Source organism: Rhinolophus ferrumequinum, chromosome 2 (genome assembly GCF_004115265.2).
Source record: "Rhinolophus ferrumequinum isolate MPI-CBG mRhiFer1 chromosome 2, mRhiFer1_v1.p, whole genome shotgun sequence".
In the NCBI taxonomy this organism is placed as follows: Eukaryota; Metazoa; Chordata; class Mammalia; order Chiroptera; family Rhinolophidae; genus Rhinolophus; species Rhinolophus ferrumequinum.
Window position 1 is genome coordinate 15,035,366 of NC_046285.1, and position 19,093 is coordinate 15,054,458.

At 36.1% G+C, this 19,093-nt stretch overlaps 1 protein-coding gene across 1 annotated transcript in view; it reads right to left on the bottom strand.

The window, feature by feature from the left end:
• The window catches only part of ROBO1 (roundabout guidance receptor 1), a 1,107,232-nt gene that overhangs the window by 340,178 nt on the left and 747,961 nt on the right, over positions 1-19,093 (bottom strand). The gene's annotated exons all lie outside the window — the stretch shown is intronic.

Consider the following 19,093-nt stretch of genomic DNA (forward strand, 5'->3'; position numbering starts at 1 on the left):
TCTACAGCACTTACTACATACATCACACACTTTTGTATAAGTGTTTTAAACATGTCACTCATTTAATGATCACGAAAAAATAACTACAATGTTATTATTAACCCCATTTTATAGAAGAGAAAATTGAAAGATAGCAAAGATAGGTCATTCATCTGAGCTCACACACTTAGTGTATGATAGAGCTGAGCCACAGTCTCAGGTAATTTGGCTCCAGAGCATATGTTTACAACTATTCTAAACTGTCTCTCTGATTAAGTATTAACACAGTTACATATTTAATATGACCATGTTCTAAAAATGTTACAAGTATATATGACTACCATGTACTGGCAAGAATACACATTTCAAAAAGAATAAGAAATAACATTTTACTAACATATTCTCCCATTACAAACTGACTAAGTTGAAAAATGGAAAGAAAATTTTAAATCTTCTTCCAACCTTAGGAAGTATAACTTAATTTTATTTAAGCTACTGTCCAAAATTTACTGAAATTAAGAATTAACTGACATTACAAACAATCACCTCAAAAATCAACAGAAAAAAAAGTTATACTTCCTTTTATAAATTACTTTTATAAATAAAAATATACAAAATTAATACTAAAAACAATAAAAAGTACATTATAGAAAATGGGGAAAGTACAGAATAGAATAAATAATAAAATACTTATCTATAATGGTAAGCAAAGTTTATTACTTATACAATTATATTTCTTTCCATGTATTTACAGAGAAAACCAAGACTATTATTTTAATGCCTTTTCTTCCCATGTTATTATATCAACTTTTACATATGAAAGATTCTACAATTAAATTTTTGCTTATTTTAAGTATTTTGCCCTTTCGCTAACTTATGAAAAACAGGTTTAAATGTATGAAAAATGTATCTTACCAGTATAATTAATGTAATTGAACTTCTTGTGAGAAATTTATTCATTTCCACATTTGTAGGATTATCACAATCTAAAATTTAGCATGTTTGTGTATAAACCTCTATTCGCATATTAAAAATTAATCCCTTAATATATAATCCTAATTATGAAATGTTGGGACCTTTGTGTTTTTAAAATTTTTAAGGGTTAAGACATATCTTCAAAAATAGTTTTAAAGGGCCGGCCCCGTGGCTCAGGCGGTTAGAGCTCCATGCTCCTAACTCTGAAGGCTGCCGGTTCGATTCCCACGTGGGCCAGTGGGCTCTCAACCACAAGGTTGTCAGTTCAGCTCCTCGAGCCCTGCAAGGGATGGTGGGCAGCACCCCCTGCAACTAAGATTGAACACAGCACCTTGAGCTGAGCTGCCGCTGAGCTCCTGAATGGCTCAAGTTGATTGGAAAGCATCCTCTCAACAAGGTTGCCAGTTCAATTCCTCGACTCCTGCAAGGGATGGTGGGCAGCGCCCCCTGCAACTAAGATTGAACACAGCACCTTGAGCTGAGCTGCTGCTGAGCTCTTGGATGGCTCAGTTGGTTGGAGCACATCCTCTCAAACACAAAGTTGCCGGTTTGACTCCCGCAAGGGATGGTGGGCTGCGTCCCCTGCAACTAGCAACGGCAACTAGCAACGGCAACTGGACCTGGAGCTGAGCTGCGCCCTCCACAACTAAGACTGAAAGGACAACAACTTGAAGCTGAACAGCGCCCTCCACAACTAAGATTGGGGGGGAAAAATAGTTTTAAAGATTTCTTTTAAAAAATTCGAATAATTCCAAAATCATTTTGACGCCTTGTTAAAAGTGCTAAATTTCAACTTTTTCATCTATAACTTACAAGTCTCTGAAACTTTGATTAATAATATTACCCTTCTAAAATAGCACTTTAAAATACTCTATAATCCTTTAAAAATAGATTTAGAAGTTGGGTATGAATGTACTATTAAATATTTGATTTTTCCTTAATGTCACATTCATAGTTATATAACCTTTTAAAATATGTTTATTGTGCCATCGATTTGGTTCATGCTGATAAAAATCTCCCTCTAAAATACTGATACCCAGTCAAACCCCTGTTTTCATTTTGGATTATATCCCTTAAGGGATTTTAAACTAAAACATTAAAACATTTGTTAATTCTCAAAACAACATTAAATTCTACTCTCAGGTAATCTTCAAGTTTTAATTCTTATTTATCCATAAGCAAACAACTCAATGGTATAAACACATAACTCAGAAGTATAAATAATTCTAAATGTTGGTGTAGTAGCGAATCAGATATATAGCATCATTTTAGGACAAAGACCAGAGAGCTGTTTTCCAATAGAACCCTCACTGTGAAAACGGTAATAGGTATCTCTTTCTTTGAACACAACTTCTCAATAAAAGTATGTGGAAAAATCTATGCATTTCGGACGTAGGAAAAAAATCAGTAAGATGAAATTAACTCATTCTTGTTAAATATAAGGATCTTCTTTTAGATTGACCAACTCAACCTGGTGTAACCAGGGCCTACCCAATTTCAGCAATGAAAGTCTCCCTCAGTCAATTTCAGGCAAATCAGGATGGTTGATTACCCTGCTTTCCTTAAAAAGTCAGATGGAACAGACTGAAAAGAACAATACCCCATCCAAAAAAATTCCATCATGGGAACTGGTACCAAAATTACTAAAAAATGAAATAATAAAAAGTATATTCAAATTGCCCTAAGATATAAACTTTTCAAGACAAAAATGTATTACATCCTAAACTACAGTGAATAAACATCATGGAAAGAAAACGAAGAGTCAGAAGTTCTTAGTCAACTTATCAGCAAACAAGAAAAAAAGTTTACTAAAAGAGAATGTGTGTGAAGGAAAGGAATTAGCACATTACTAACAGACTTGATTTTGTTTTTTTCAGTTTGAATACAAGTATAGAATAGTTTAACCAATGTGGAAATACAGACAAATCCAATGCAAAGAGGAAAATTACAGTCAATTTTCTATTTATCTGGGTTTTTTTGCATGTTTTAATTCTCAGTCACATGAATGATGATTGTTAAATGATAGAGGTCTAAGAAGAAAATTATCCAAAATGATGTGTGAAGGTAAAATTATTTAAATTCAAGTGTTTACTGAGTTGAGTAAATGCTCTGCGATTATAGATGGAAGCTAAAAATTGAGAGCTTGTTGAAAAGCACAAGAGGAACATGAAACAGCCATAAAGCTATATTGTGGATGCATTACAAGTTTTATAAATTCAACTATGTGATCAACTAGCAATACATAACATCAAAAAACCTCATAAGAATAACATGCAAAAACAACAGATCTGGGGTGGCCAGTTAGTTCAGTTGGTTAGTGAGTGGTGCTAATAACACCATGGTTTCCAGTTCAATTCCCACATGAGCCATTGTGAGCTGTGCCCTCCTTTGAAAACAAACAACAACAACAACAACAAAAAACCCACAGATCTGTGTCAATATAGTGGTTAATGTGTAACAGAAGAAAGCAACATTTCAATGTAAGTAAATTCCTGGATGGCCTCATTACCCACTGACTTTAGGTATTCACAATGTGTCAATGTTGGTTCATCAGTAGTAACAAATGCACCACTCTGGTGGCTCTGGTGGCTATATTAATAATGGGAAGTCCATGCATGTGTGGAGACAGGGAGTATATGTGGATTTCTCTATACCTCACCCTCAATTTTGCTGTGAACTTAAAACTGTTCCAAAAAAATATAAAGTCTGAATTTTTTTAAAATGTCTAATCGTAAGTATAGTGTTCTTAAAACAAAATATCTGTAAATATCTGCCAATGCAAACACGTATATACCAGGGGTACCAAAAAAATGTATACAAGTGGAGACTTTGGTCAACGTTGCTGAAGCAGTCGTTCGCCATAATCAAAAGTGTCTGGATGCTGATGGTAACCACTTTGAGCACCTCTTGTAATTGCAGAAGTCAAACGTGACTTGTATTCATCTTTTGTTATCAGTATATATTGAGTATTACAATTTTAATACATTTTTCCTTTCTTAAAATGTGTATACATTTTTTGGCACCCTCTGTATGTACATATGTAACAATCACTTTAGATGTCCACGACTAAAATGAGATTTAGGAAGGACACAAGTAAAAGAACAAATAATGATAAAGAAAATACTTAAGGAATTATTTTTACTGCCTTTTCCTTTCATAAACTTTTCACTTGGCAACTATAAGCAGATCATTATTTCTAGTGTTGTGTTTGTTTTTGCTTCACTCTAATCGTGGTAATACACTGTATGCTCACATGCATAGCCAAAGTGAAGCTTATTTCCAGAGTTCCCATTTCCCTTTATAATAGTTTTGAGCCACGATGTGCAAAACACCATCTTAACTGCAAGCTACAGCAAATCTCTCTCTGAGTTATTACCTCCATACACATACATATAAGCAATACTTTTGTGGCCTTCAAGATTAAAGATGTGTATCCCTGACACCCCAAAAAAGAGTGTAAAAGTTCTACAGAACTATACGAGTTGAAGATTTTGCATATAAAAAAATACTTTGAAAAGAGAGAGATGAATTAAAATTCTTATAGAGCAAAAGACGAGCAGGAGATGGTCAAAATTACACTGCCACACTGTATAACCTACAGAATTATTAGTTGGTTTGACATAGTGCTACATAGTTGTTTAGGTCTATCGATCTGTTTAAGAGAGTAAACACAAATGGTGCTTTCTCAAAGAGTCGCAAAAGGAAACAACTAAGACTTCGATAATTACTTCAATATACCTAAATGTCAAATAGAACAATAGCTAAAATGTACTTATGTTTCCATTTATGAGCTGTATTAATCCTCAAAGTGTTCTGTGGTAGGCACTAGTATCATCCATAATTTGCAGATGGGGAAACTGAGGCACAGGAATTAAGTAACTAGTCCAAGATTTTGCACAGATATTAAGTGATGGAACAGAGATTCAGATCCTGCAGCCTGTTCCAGAATTTGGGCATTTCACCACTAAACTATGCGTATGCTGTAAAACAGTGCAATTGTTTAAGAATTTACCTTCTATAAGAATAAATTTCATGGACCAGAGATTCTTTTTTTTTAACTCTCAAATTAATATAAAAAAAAAAAACTAGAAAAAACACTTTAGTTCCACATGACAGCTGAGAGGAGAGAAGGCAGTAGAATCACACCAGAACACTTGGGCTTTTCTCCTAGGCCCATCAATTTCTACCTCTCCAACCTCCATTACTAGGTCAGTTTTTTCATCCATAAAACGAGGTTAATATAGCATGTTAAAACTGGAATAAGAACAGATAGATTTTTCAACCCTCACATTTTCCAAACAAAAGAAAACTAATCAACAGATTGAAAATACTTGATTAAAGCTGACAACAAAAATCCCTTGTAGCCAAAACCAGGACCCTGGTCTTCTGAATCCAATAAACACGAGGCTAAGAGTAAAACCTGTTGTAAAAGAGACTTTTAAAGACTTGTTCTTAGCCTGTTCAGGATGTGTTTCAAAGTATTTGTGAATTCTTGAAAATAGATGCAAAATTCTCTGGGCATGCATGGAGGTATAAAAACGGCAGTTTTAGAAGAGGTTCTAATCTTCACAAGAAATATACTTTAATTTTCAAGATGAATTTTAATAAGCTCAATGATCTCTCAAGTAACTCACAGAGACATTTGTGCACATATCATATTTGTACTGTATCATATGATATTGCCAAATACCTCACAAATAATTCATAGAGAGCTGAGAATCAGACGCAAAGCTATGAACTCCAGAACCTATAGTCCTTTCCTGGCATTGCCATGCATCACTGCTTCTCTGCCTTCCCATTCTAAAGCTCTTTTCACACGTTCTCTTCACTTGATGCTGGACTAAGCACAGTCTGAGTGAAATAATACCTGTTGACACTATTATTCCCTCACCCAAGCAGAAAGTTGATTTTCTATTGAGAAATATTTTAGCAGATATCAATATTATTAAAAAGGGAACAACAGTACAGCTGGCACTAAATAACTGAGCACTGAGTATTTTCCAGGCTACTGGGAATCTTGAACAAGTGATCTCCTCGTACTATATATACTTTGTAATGTTGTCAAACTAACCCTATCCTCCAAATTTACAATCTGGGAGTTCAGGACTTAGAAACATTAGTTTTCAAGTTGGGAGGGGCTCACATATGTTAAAAAGCTCATAGTCCAAGAAGTACGTGATTATACTGTAAATGTCAAAGGACAAATAAGAACTGAAAGTGAAGTGGGCACGTTGCTTTCTCAGAGAACATGCGATTTTGATTGGCTATGAAGGGCTGGACATGATTTGGATTGGCCAGAAGTTCTTTGCTCCTGAAATTATTTGCAGTTTTGTGTTTATGAATATATTTGTCTTTTAATAGAGGGAAGATCCATCTACCCATTGAAAAGGTCATCAGACACTTTAAGACAAGCATTAATGCAAAAAAATTCTAATAAGCAACAAAATAGTGGGTGCATTAGTTTCCTAGGGTTGACATAACCAAGTATCACAAACAGGTTAGAGTTAATGACTGAAACTGATTGTCTCCCAGTCTGGAAGCCAGAAGTCCAAGGTTAAATCATCAGGGTCAGTTTCTTCTGAGGGCTGTGAGGGAGCATCTCCTGTAAGCCTCTTTCCCAGCCTCTGATGGTTTACTAGAAGTTCCTTGGCTTCTGCTGCATCACTCACCCCAAACTGCTTTCACATGGCATTCTCCCTGTGTCTCTGCTTCTATGTCCAAATTTCTCCTTTTTATAAGGACAGTCACATTGGATTAAGGGCCACTCTAATGACGTCAGCTGAACTTGCTCATCTCCAAAGACTCTATCTCCAAATAATGTCACATTGGCAGATAATGGGATTAAGACTTCAACAACTTTTTGTGGCACACAATTCAACCCATAACCATGGGATAAGCAAAGATGAGTGCAAAGGATGTTTCAAGTGGGGTATGGAGGGGAGGAATAGAGAATGACATGGCAACAAGTAGTCCAGCACAATATGTATGAAGCATTCAGTATGAGTCTAGTGGAAAAGGAAGCTTCAATGCCTGCTTTAGCCAAACAAACAGTAGGGGTCTAAAAATATTCAAGAAAGGTTTTTTGATTCTAGCCTATTAGCAACAAAGAAGTTCTTTAAAGATTTTGAGGAGTAAAATAATATGATGGAAATATTGTTTAGAACTCACAGGGTAGGCAGGATGAAGTGAGTGGGAGGAGACTTAGGGATGTAAGACAATCACCCCCGTAATACAGGTGTGAGGCAACAAAACTAATGAAAATGAAAAAGAACAGAAAAATTCAAAAAGCTTTATGAAGTAAGAATTCACACAACTCATCCAACAGCTCTGAAGAGTGGGATCTAAGAGACAAAAAAAAAAAAAAAAAAAAAAAAAAAAAAAGCCAGCTTAGGTTTCTTTCTTTCTTTTTTTTCTTAAACTGTGTTTGACTTTGAGAAAGAAACCAACATATAAATTTCAGTTATTCCATACATTAAGTATGACATAACTCGAAGACTTTTTAAAAACCAAACCCAACTTGAAGCTCAACAGATGATATTTTTAAAAATGCAGACATTCTTTCCATCCCATTTCCAAGAAGTTTCCTATTTCAAGAATTATATGTTTCAAATTATAATCTACAATTACACTATATGTTTTCCAAAGACAATTTCACTTGATAATTTGTAAATTATATTCAATATATTCAGGGAAATGTCGTCAAACTAACATAATTACATTTAAGATTTAATGCTAAATTCCACACACATTTTATACAGAAATTCTTGGTAAAAGGTACAAACTTCCAACTATAAAATAAAAAGTCAATGGAATATACTGTACAGCATGGTGATTATAGTTAATAATACTGTATTGCATATTTGAAAGTTGCTAAGACAGTAGATCTTAAAAGTTCTCATTACCAAAAAAAAAAAAACAATTTAACTATACACAGTGATATGTCATCTAGACTTATTGTGTTGATTATTATGCAATATACACAAATATTGAATCATTATGTTGTACATCTGAAACCAATAATAATGTCATATGTCAATTATAACTCAATGAAAAGAGAAACTCTTGATGATAGACAATAATCTGATGTCATATTGCAATATTAGGACATATCATGAAGGTTGTTTACACCACTTAGCTTCATTTTTTGCAGATCATTTTTAAACCTGTTTTATAAAGTGATAAAATATTGAGGCCAATCTTACTTCTTTGAATACAGTAAGAAATGTTTCTTGGGGGGAAATTTTTAGTGGGAAAATCGCATGTACATCAAAAAACTCTTCATTAGATTACCAGTTCAAGTACAAGTAGATGCCATCTAAGTAATTTCTCTTCTTCAAGCATGTTTATTATTTTCAAAGAATAAATAAAAGAATAAACATACATTTTTAAAAATTTAATTAGAAGTATTTTTTAATATGAAAGTTACTTTAATAAAGAAAATGTCTGCTCCTACTTGAAGAAAGTGATAATTAATAAGGACAGCGGAAAAAAATAATCTCCAATACCATAAAAATTGTAACAGGATCAAATTTATTATTCTTACATTCTAATCCACTGTAGTTCAAGAGAAGTTTCTGCAATGATAATTAAAATGTTCTATATGTGCTATCTCTAATACAGTAGCCACCAGCCACATGAAGCTTTTGAGCACTTGAAACTCAACTTGTATTCATTTTATTTTAAATAATTTCACTTAAATATTGACATGCAACTGGTGGCTACAGTCCTAGTCTACTGTTAAGTGAAAATAAATACAAATAGGAAAATAAAAAACCTATACCGATGGCTCTTAAACACTGGTACACATCACAGTGAAAAATCATAATTTCTATCCAAGGATCTTAACTGCTGGGGCACATCAAAGTGATCTAGAGAGATGGGATATTGCTAATAATTTTGATGTCAGGGCCCCCCATTTCTAATCTATTAAACTGAGTCTTTTAATAATCTATTTTTTAACAAGCACCAGAAGTAATTCACATGTACCTTAAAGGCTTTTTTTAAACATTTTTTTTAATTAGCTTCAGGTGTACAAAACAATGTAATGTAATGGTTAGACATTTATCATTTATATCCCTCACACAGTGATAACCCCGCTCCCCCCAAGTTTGAGAACACTTGATCTCTTTCTGCTTCCATTACAGAGTTCAGGCACTGCATTTCTCAAACATGAACTATGTTATCTGCACTGTTTAACTATTGAGTTCTAATATTAAAACACATTGCTTTAATTTAAATGCCACTGCAATCTATTAACTAACATCGTTTTAGAGCCCCAACCCTGTAGAAACAACTGGGGAATAAATTATTTCACACTTTAAAATACCACTAATTACCAACTCATTTCCCTGGACACACTCTACACTTCATCAGATCTCTCTCTCTGTAGGTCCTACAGTAAATGAAGTATCTGCCTTGGTTATTACACACAACTCTTTTTTATTCTATAGCTTTAAATCCACGCATCAAAATTGGTAAGTAAACCTGTGCAGTGTTAGTCTCTGATTCTCAATTTCCTCATCCATAAACTTATATAAAACGGGAGTGACAATTCCTACCTCAAAGGCTTGTTAAAAAAGGCCAAATGTAAAATGCCTGTGGGGTGTCTGCCACTTAGGTGGTAACTGCTAGGAATCCAGCTCCCTGCCTCTTCTCAATGACTGTTTTTTTAAGATTTTTATTAAAATATAGCTAACATACAACATTATATCAGTTTCAGGTGTACATCATAGGTATTCAACATTTATATACCTAAAGTAGTGACCACCACTACTGTTTGCTGGTAAGTCCAGCAAACATCTGACACTGTACCATGCTATCACAGTGTTATTGACTCTATTTCCCATGCTCTATTACATTCCCATGATGTATGTGTTTTATACCTGGAAATGTGGACCACTTATTGCTCTTCACCTTCCCCATCCCCTTTTTAATTTTTCAGTTAAAGATGACATTCAATATTATTTCATATTAATTTCAGGTGTACAACATAGTGGCTAGACATTTATATAATTTATAATAATAAGTGGTCCCCCTTGACTAGCCTAGTACCCATCTGGCACTACACATAGTTATTACCATATTACTGACTATATTCCCTTTGCTTTACTTTACATCCCCGTGGAATCAAAGGACAAAGAGTTTCCCAAACAAGAAAAGGCTAACAGAGTTCATCACCACCAAACCAGTATTACAAGGAATGTTAGAGGGACTTTTTCAAGACAAAAACAAAAAAAAGGATTAAGAATATGAATAACAGAATGGCAATAACTACATATCTATCAACAATTACTCTCAATGTAAATGGATTAAATGTTCCCATCAAAAGTTAGGGTGGCTAAATGGTTGAGAAAATTGAGACCCTTACATATGCTGCCTGTAAGAAACTCACTCACTTCAGACCGAAAGACACACACAGACAGAAAGCAAATGGATGGGAAAGAATATTTCACAAAAAGGAAAACAAACAAACAAAAAAGTGAAGTAGTAATACAAAATAGACTAAAACAAAGGCTATAACAATAGACAAAGAAGAATCCAGTAATCCCACCTCTTGGTACTTATCCAAAGAAACCCAAAATGCTGCTTAGAGAGGACGTGTGCATTGCAGCATTGTTTACAACGGCCAAGATGTGGAGGCAGCCTGGGTGTCCATCAATGCATGAATGGATAAAGAGGAGTTGGTACATACATACAATGGAATATTGCTCGGCCATGGAAAGGCATGGGTTCTTGCATTCTGCAGCGGCATGGATGGACCTGGAGGGTACTATGCTGAGTGGAGTATGTCAGACAGAAAGATGCAATGTGATTTTGCTTTTATGTGGAATCTAAAGAACAAAATAAACAAACAAAACAAAAACAAACAAAACACATAGATACAGAGAACATTTTGATCGTTGCCAGATGGGAGCGGGGTTAGAGGGTGGGTACAAAAGGGGAAGGGATTAAGAAGTTCAATGACTGTTTTTTAATTTCCTTTTAATCCGCTCATCTGTCAATATTGTTGATAGCTGCCCAAAAGTACTTCATCCTAACTTGCAGTTTTAGGGCCGCCAGGAGTCCTGGAGCAGTGCCCTCCTCGGGCAGGGGAAATCTGAGGACATGTGACTCCTCATGAAGCCATTTCTGTAAGGCTGTTCTGCTATGACCCAGTCACACTTGCCCACATCCCCACTTAACCTATCCTTGAAGCTGGGTTATTATTTTATTACTCTAAGCCAAGCCTAGTTCCTATAACTAAAACCTTGCTTCCCTCCCTCCTCATGACTTCACATTTAGGTTTTGCCTTACATCCAAACCTCCTTCTTTCATTCCCTTCAAGGAAGAAAAAAAACTGGGCAATGAAGACATTGCTCATTTAGAGAAGACTTGGAGTGGGAGTGTCCTCAGTCTGAACAAACAACATTTGATATATCTTGTTTAAAAGCACACAAAAAAGCAATGATGATGCTTCTTTTATTATTTTTGTGGTGTTATATAGCTCCAGGTTTGGTCCACATTTTTTAGTATATTTTCATTTTAAGAAGTCAATTCCTTGCATCAATATGAAAAATTTCTGAAAATTAAAAAAAAACACCTAAATCTAAAAGTATTTCAACATTATATAAAATGATTTAATCATAAGAAAATATGATAACTGTTCTTACGTTAGAGTAAAATTGAATACTATCAAAAAATGAAGAAAAAGAAAAACATTTTGATTATCTCCAACTGGCTGTGATTACACACAAAATTCTTCTGTGGTTTCCCTGCTCTTAGGTAACCACATCACATACTTGCAAGTCATTTTGAAGATAGAATGATAACCAAATAAACTTTCCTATTTAAGTCTCAGAAACTATGGGGAGAGGTACATCAATATTTCATGTTAAACACAATCTATTTTTAAAGTCCTATTATACAAATATCAAAAGATTTTCTGAAATTTTTAGTGTTATCTTGTCCAACAGGCCACACAATTTAATTTGAGGGGAAACCACTTTGATATGACTACCTCACAAGGGTCTCAGAGAATACAAGCAAAATACTCAGGAGACAGTCTCGGGAGTCATAAAATGGAAAGCATGATGCTTTATGGTAACTGCAAAAATGTAACTTTAAATAAAACATGTATTTTTAAAATGAGATTTGAATTTGGGTGGTGAACACACAAGGCAATATACAGATGATGTATTTTAGAATGTACACTTGAAATCTATATAATTTTATTAACCAATGTCACCCCAATAACTTTAATGAAATATTAAAATAAAATAAGCTTATCCATCATAAAAAATAATAAATAAATAAATACAATGACAAAATAAACTCTTCGACCTTGGAAACACTAATTATGTTAGTAAGAATGAACTAATGAATCAAGTTTGGCCAAACTTCAGTTTTATTTCTTTTTTTAGGAGCTATTTCTAGGTCAATTCAACATCCAAGGTATGAGATTCTATGTTATGTGAGAAACACTGAATTTTCTCTTCTGACAAATACATTTCACTCACATGATATGCCAGTAAATTTCAGATTCATTTCATTACCAATAAAAGGTATGTAAAAATGAATTTTATGATAGGCATAGGTGGATGCCAGGGCTTTTTGTATATTCTCTTCTGACAAATACATTTCACTCACATGATATGCCAGTAAATTTCAGATTCATTTCATTACCAATAAAAGGTATGTAAAAATGAATTTTATGATAGGCATAGGTGGATGCCAGAGCTTTTTGTATATTATCTTAAGGAATATCCATGACATTCCTATTTTCAAATATTTACAGATGAAGAAAGGAAGCTCAGATAGTTAAGTACCTTGTTTGTGGTCTAATTTTCCATAAATTCCTTGAGCCTATCTGACACTAGAATAAGTTAAAAACATGTGAATTTTGGGAAGTCAAGGTGTGCATGAATGGATCTCAAAACCTTATCTGTCTCAAGCACTACTCTATAAACTAAATAACTATAATTATGCTCACAAACGTATTTTATAAAATATATATAAGAAGACAGTTGTGATTGATAAAATATGTTTTTTTTCTTGAAAACATTACCGAATTCCTAGCAGCTTTGTTCCCCCAAGTCAAACGCTAATAAAATTATAACTGCTATCATTACGGAAGCTTCAGATATTAAAAACAGGATTCTACATCCATAAAGGATGGAGGAGAATGCTGTAGAGCATAACATTACAAGTCTACAAACAGAAAGAAAAGCGTAACTATTTTGAAATACGTATCGGTTATATTGCTAATTACTTGGCACAGAATGTAGGAAACATGATAGCAGAGTAAGGCGGGCCATGACATATTTTTCTCCCGATTCTAGAGCAGGGTATTTGAAAATGCCTGTAACAGTAGGTGGTAGAGTCAAATCAGTCTATGGTGAGCTCCCCATCCTGGGCATTCTCAGTCAATGCACTGGGGAAGCATGCTGTCCTTTGGCGTGCATATGCCAGGGGGCATGTGTTGTACTGAAACAGCAGCCCATTGTGATGCGGCTGGACGCATCACATCTGCAGACTGTAAGCCCTCACATTTTCTAAAGTCTGTCTTTCAAAAAACCCAAAGCCAAACATCTGAAAAGGATTATTTTGTATAAAAATCATATGAACACAAACTTAATTTTCCATTGCACATAAAATTAAAAATAAACAAGTGAAGTATTTGGCGTTTGTAGACAGAGATTAAATTACTATTATTAAACACTGCTAAAAATTCATTGAGTTATGAATGAAATACATTTCACACAAAAACAAGAAGAGAACTAACTAAATGTGCTTTTCATTGAAAACTTTTGAATTTTAAAATGCGATCTTTTTGGATCCATACGGGAAATGGCATGGCCTATAAATGATTACTAGGTCGCTTCATATTGTAGAATATATTTTATTATGCAAAACAGGGATGCAGAAAGGAGCCAAAGAATAAGGCAAAGAAAAAGAGAAATAGTAAATTATACACTCACTACCTCAATAAAATAGTTTTCTCCTTTTACACTCACTTAGAATATGATAAATAATGCTTGAAGGAACAAAGTTCAGGCATCAGGCATCAATGATTAGTAGGAACTGGTAATAATATCTGTTTCACAGATTAAATAATTTAGAAAAATTATTAAACCCAGTGCCTCAAATATAACATATACTCATGACACTGGTTCCCTTCTGCTTTCCTTCTCTGACACTGAATCAACAGACTAAAGGATTTTCTGATTAATAATACCACACTACATGATGAGATGGTAGCTGTTTTATGATCAAGGCCCAACCTTTACACTGCAAACTATAGCTGCCCCTCTCATCTTTAAGGTACATTAAAGTGAGATTTATTTATATTTTTAAGGGACTAAAAGCATATTTGTTGCCTAAATATCACTTCCCTAAAATCTGAAAATTGAATAAATTAAGAAGTCCAGGTGACCTGTCCAGGGAATTTAATATTAAAATTATTGACAACATAAAGTTACAATAGAAATAGAATGATCAAATAATGATTACAATCCCTGAAAAAATCTTGGCAGAGATAATAAGTTAATATTTTCTAAAAATATTATAATTCATCTCATTTAATCCATAGTGGATAGATACTTTTATCATTCTCGGTTTACCTAGAGGAAATAAAGAACAAGAGAATCGTGACTCACAAGTGATTTAATCAGTATTGAGCTAGGATTTGAATCTAGGTCACTTGATTGCAAAACTTTTCACCATAGCTGATGCCTCTGGGCCCTTATTGTTCATAGAGATTTGCAAAAATTATATCACAATATTCTCAGAACTAGCAACAAAAGAATTAAGAGGAAAAACAATTTTCTTATTTAGTACAGAGCATAATCACCTGGGAAGTTTGCTATAAAAAACTGTCCAAGACTCAGCCAGGAGATTCTGATTTGGTAGGTCTGAGGTCTGACTCAGGAATCAATGTTTGACTACCATCAGCTCATAACATTTAAAAAATGACATATAATTAATTAGTAGTGCACAAAGAAGGAGGTCCCAATGTAGGAAAATGGGTCATCCCTAAAAGCCTGAAATCACTAGTAAAAGAGGCCATGCCAACAGTAGCAACCCTGATATCCCTCTAACTTGCCTACCACAAAATGAAATAAAAAACCTACAGATCCAATGAACAGAAAAGATTTTATGACAATGAAATGGGATAAACAAGCAAATATTGAATGCTTTGTACTGCACTTTAAATCCTTTAAAATATCTAAAAGACTAGACGACTGATTCCTTTTATAAGTATTCAGAAATGCCAGGTCAAGATGGCAGAACAGGCAAACACTGTGCTCACCTCCTGTCAGGACCACATCAATTACAACTAAACCACAGAACAACTGTCATGCAGGGCGTCCAGCAGGGTCTCAGCACCCGCTCCCCATATAAGAACTCAGGATATGGTGAGGCCAAAAAGGAACACCCACGGAGCCATAGATAGGGGAATCATACCACTATATTCTCGCTGGTGGCATCCACCTTTCTGCAATCCGCGCTTGCTAGCTCAGCCAGCATCTTCTAGCTAGCCCCCATTTTTTGCTGCTAGCGTAGCCACGGCAGTTATATTAGTGGCCAATGGCTCACTGGTTACAGCTGACGGCCAACTAGCCACAGCTGATGGCCATCCAATCACAGTCGATGGCCATTTACTACCTGAGCCAGCACCTTTCTATGTGAGACCAAGAGCCTGGAAACTGCTCTTTGGGGCTCTGTCCCCACAACAACCATTATTGAGAATCGCCTAAGGTCTAGCTGAACCGAAGCCCTACAAATATGGACATACAGAAAAGCGACCTCCAGACTGGTAGGAGGGACAGAGATACTGAACGAGCTGGTCCCACACCCACCTGTGACCATTAAAAATCAGGAAGGATATCTCAGCTGCAGAGGTCGCCCGCCAAAGGAAGCAAGGGGTTCCAGGGCCACACCAGGCTCCCCAGCCCAGAGTTCCAGTGCCATGGAGAGAAGTCCCCATAACTTCTGCAGGTGAAAACCAGCAGAGATTTTGGCTCAGTGAGACGAATGGTGGTGCACTCCCAGGTGGTGCTCTTAAAGGGACCGCACACGAACTTACTCTCTGATGAAATCACTAGCTCTGAGCGCCTGCACTGAGGCAGCAGCACAAAAGGCACCTGGAATATATGCGGAGGAATATATGAATTGGCACCTGGAATATATGAATTGTCTAGCTTCACAGTCAGTGTTGGAGGGGCAGTTTTTTTCGTGGAGGGAGGAGCTGGCAAAAGCCATTGTTTCCTTGTTGAGCCCTCCGCCTCCCTGTATGCAGACACAGGTAGACACCATATCTGAGTCTCCATCAAACTGTCTATCACCTTTCCTCTGCCTCGCCCTAGTGATTTCCTGAAACCACACTCCACCCTACTTTAGGGCACAACCAATCTACTTCCAGTGGCTTTTCCATATAAACAGCCCTTCTTGACAAATGCTGACTTTCCTAAAATCTCTCTAAGGTTCACAAAACCCAAATAAGCAGCATCTGGCTTTGGCAGGTCCCGTACCTCCGGCTGAGCAGCCCTAAGACCGGCACTAGCAACAGCCACCCTTGGTGCATGGCTTGGCTTCTCAAGGCACTTCCAAGCATGGTGCAGACAACAGCCATCTCTGGATTGCTTTGTTGCTCCTGCCAGGTGGAGCTAAACTTGGCCTGCAGCAGATCCCCTGTCAGGAGACCCAAGGGATAGCAGGCCCAGTGGCTAGCTTTTAACTTGGTCGAGGCATCACCTGGCCACCTCCAAGGACAACACCCCCAAAGAGCAGAATGGGCAGGCACAAGAGACCCGCTAAAGTACACACTGCTCTGTAGGGTCAGCCCCTGCATAACAGCTCCTCTACTGTAGTTACAGGTAGTCCTCACACAAAATCAGCCTCAGGGTCAATCCCTCTTATTGATGTGCAAAGAGCAATCAAGTCTCAACTACAACAGGAGGGCACACACAACCCACATAAGGAACACACCTGGAGCACCCCGCTCTGGTGACCAAGGAGACTGCACCACTGTGTCCCCCAGGACACCACTACATAAGGCCACTCTACTAAGACCAGAAGGCATAGTAGCCCTTCAAAGAAACAAACACAGGGAAGCAGCCAAAATTGGGGAGACACAGAAACATGTCCCAAATAAAAGAACGGAACAAAGCCCCAGAAAGAGAACTAAACAAAATGGAGACAAGTAATCTACCAAACACAGAGTTCCAAACTCTGGTTACAAGGATGCTCAATGTTCTCATGGAGAACTTCAACAAAGAGATACGAAACATAAAAATAGAGACAAAAAACATAAGAAAAGAACCAGTCAGAAATAAAGGATACAGTAATGGAAATGAAGAATACAGGAAATCAATAGTAGATTACATGAAGCAGAGAATTGAATCAGCGATTTAGAAGATAAGGTAGCAGAACACACCCAATCAGAACCAGGAGAAAAAAAAAAGGGAATACCAAAAAAATTAGAATAGTATAAGGGGCTTCTGGGATAACATCAAGCCTACAAACATTCACATTATAGGGGTGCTAGAGGAAGAGAGAGAGCAAAGAAACTGAAAACTATTTGAAGAAATAATGACAAAAAACTCCCTAATCTGGCAAAGGAAATAAGACATACAAGCCCAGGTAGCACAGAGACTCTCAAACAAGATGAACCCAAAAAGGCTCATATCAAGAATCAGCATAATTAAAATGCCAAAAGGTAAAGACAAAGAGAATCTTAAAAGCAGCATGGGAAAAACAATTACTTACCTACAAGGGAGCTCCCATTAGACTGTCACCTGATTTCTCAACAGAAACTTTACAGGCCAGAAGGGATTCACATAAAATACTCAAAATGATGAAAAGCAAGGATCTACAACCAAGATTACTCTGCATACCATAGATATCATTCAGAATCAAACGACAGATACAGAGCTTCCCAGACAAGAAAAAGCTATAGTATTTCATCACCACCAAACCAATACTACAAGGAATTTAGAGAGACTTCTTTAAGACCAAAAATAGAAGAAAAAAAAATCAAAAGTATGAATAATTAAATGGCAATAACTACATATCTATCAACAATTACTTTCAATGCAAATGGATTAAATGCTCCAACAGGCAGGGTGGCTGAATGGATAAGAAAAAAATACCCTTACATATGCTGCCTACAAGAGACTCACTTCAGATCAAAAGACACACAGTGACTGAAAGTAAATGGATGGGCAAATGATACTTCATGAAAATTTAAAAAAAGAAAAAAAAAATTTTAGCAATACTTATATCAGACAAAACAGACTTTAAAACCAAGACTACAAGTGACAGAGAAGGAGACAGTCATCCCACTTCTGGGTAATTATCTGGAAAACCCAAAACACTTCTTCGAGAGGACATGTACATCCATATGTTCACTGCAGCATGGTTTCCAATGGCCAAGATGTAGAGGCAGCCTAGGTGTCCATCGATGGACAAATGGATAAAGAGGAGGTGGTACATATATACAATGGAATATTGCTCTGCCCTGAAAGAGAATGGGTTCTTGCCATCTGCAGCGGTAAGGATGGACTTTGAGGGTGTTGTACTGGGGGGAGTATGTCAGACAGCAAAAGACAGATGCAATGTGATTTCATTTATATGTGGAATCCTTAGAACAAAATAAACAAACAAAACAGAAACAAACTCACAGATACAGAGAACGTTTTGATGGTTGCTAGCTGGGAGGGTGGGGTAGAAACGGGTAAAAAAGGGGGGATGGGATTAAGAAGTACAAATTGGTTGTTAGAATGTAGTCATGGGGATGCAGGTTATAGCATAAGGAATATAATCAATAATAATATAATAACTAAGCATTGTGTCAGATGGGTACTAGATTTCTTGGGGTAATAGACGGGAGGAGGGTTGGGGGACAGGATGAAAAGGTGAAGGCACTAAGAAGTACAAATTGATAGTTACAAAACAGTCACAGAGATGCAAAGTAAAGCACAGGGAATACAGTCAATAATATGGCAATAACTATGTACAGTGCCAGGTGACTACTAGACTAGTCAGCGCTTCTTAAACTATATAAATGTCTAACCACTACACTGTACACCTGAAATTAATATAAAATAATACTGAATGTCCATTGTAATTGAAAAATTAAAAAGGGGTGGAAATGGTGAAG